Below are 1,744 nucleotides of genomic sequence, written 5' to 3'. Positions count from 1 at the left end.
ATTTCTGGAGTTCTTGGCAGCAGGAAGTGGATCGAGCAAAAAGAAAATAGTAAAGTTTTTACCCACGTTAAATACAACCGGTGTAATAATACCCGCATATCACAAAACAAAATTTTAAAAATATTTATTGCCTTTATTGCACGAAAAGAGAAAAAAAACCTCAATAACTTTTGAACAAAAGGAAGTAATCCAGCACCAAACACCTTTGCCAGCATCGATAACGATATTTGGACCACCGATCCCGACTCCTCTGCCCATCGTTGGATACGCTGTTGAGCACCAGGCATTCCGCGGTGCTGAGGTACCTAAAATAAAAGAATATAAAACTGATATGGTGTAAAACGAGCTATTGACTTTAACTCATTACTTACCTCCAAACTTATTGATAATTACTTGCGACGGACGGACTGCCCATAAACCTAGAATAAAAGGGTATAGAAAATACGTAGCCTTAAGGGTAGACATTTCCTTTTGTTTTCTTTATTATTCGAATTTTTATTCTCATATCCTCTCCGAATAGATAGAGCTCTCTCTAGGCAGGTAGGACAGGTTATTAACCACCAGGAGTTAGTTGCTCCCATACACAAAAGCTTAATGTTGTCCCTTTGCTTTTACTCCACTTAAAATAGAAGAAAACTTTTTATTCAGGGTTTGAACTATAAAACTAAAATACAACACTCATACTTACGAGATTAACTGACGGATAATAAGCTCCATTGCCAGCAATCACCGCCATAATAGGACCTCTGTTCAGCATCCCTGGAAAAGAAAGAAGAGCAGCCATCTTATATTAAATTTATTAAATAAATACCCAAAAGTGGTACTTACCTAAGTTTCGTTATTATGTACAACGTTCAAAATTATAATACTTACGATTTTCGAATATTTTACACTAGTAAAAACTCTTTGCACTAGTAATAACCTTTTTTAACAATGTGAATTTCAAAGTTAAAATTATCCACAATTTTTTTGTATTAAAAATTAAGAACCTTGAATTAAAAATAAAATTATAACGATGGATATGAATTAAAATGTCTTCTCCATAAGGAAATTTAATTGAAGGTTAGGAGGGTGACGTGCTAAAGAAGAGGTAGGTATGGGGGCAATATGAACATGTTTTGATTGCCAAGGTGGAACAAGTGTTCCAGTGGGAGGGAAGAGCTCGGTTTAACACCTGCCGAGTACTTTCATGATTTTTTTTTCCCATATAACTGGTTGCTTTTTCTTATTTATGCTGTGGTAAAAGTCATTAATAGTTTACTATTTCTCTCGGGCTCGGAATACCCTTTTTTTTTTTTTTTTTTTTAATTTTGATCAGTCTGGCATGATATTTTTTTTGTTTAACGTATTGCCAACCTAGTCAATGTCGTCAAGAACCACCCCCATCCGGCGAGCACTAGCCGTGCAAAAAGCCAACATGCCAGCAATGACGATGTTTGATAGAAAACAGGAATTATGTGAAATCAACTGACGGTAGTACGTGACAAAATGGCGCCCACAACGTGGGGCCCGAGATGAAAGCAAAAAAATAATTGTAGCCATATATTATTTAAAGCAAGTAGGTCCCGTTTGAGTAACTCAAAGAGTCCTCCCGGCTGCCACTTGGTTTAAATAGTATACCTTTTGAACGATATTTCTTCATTTTCAATATCACGGTCCAATGTTAAAATCTCAGTCCCGACCTAAAGTTTTCTAAATCGGGGTCGTGAGGTGGAGATTTAATTTTGAATCACCAAACCTTTAG

General features: G+C 36.1%; 1 long non-coding RNA gene across 1 annotated transcript; it reads right to left on the bottom strand.

Annotated features, from left to right (window-relative positions):
- Nucleotides 1-167: 167 nt before the first annotated feature.
- LOC131800858 (uncharacterized) lies at nt 168-946 on the bottom strand. The gene is made up of 3 exons (XR_009341613.1): nt 689-946; nt 372-619; nt 168-305 (listed from the first exon to the last, which is right to left on the bottom strand). It is a non-coding gene; the product is annotated as an uncharacterized LOC131800858 (long non-coding RNA).
- Nucleotides 947-1,744: the final 798 nt, after the last annotated feature.

This window comes from Musca domestica, unplaced genomic scaffold (assembly GCF_030504385.1).
Source record: "Musca domestica strain aabys unplaced genomic scaffold, Musca_domestica.polishedcontigs.V.1.1 13, whole genome shotgun sequence".
NCBI lineage: Eukaryota > Metazoa > Arthropoda > Insecta > Diptera > Muscidae > Musca > Musca domestica.
Note: the sequence above shows the minus strand (reverse complement) of the source record. Positions and strands in the feature narration are given on the sequence as shown.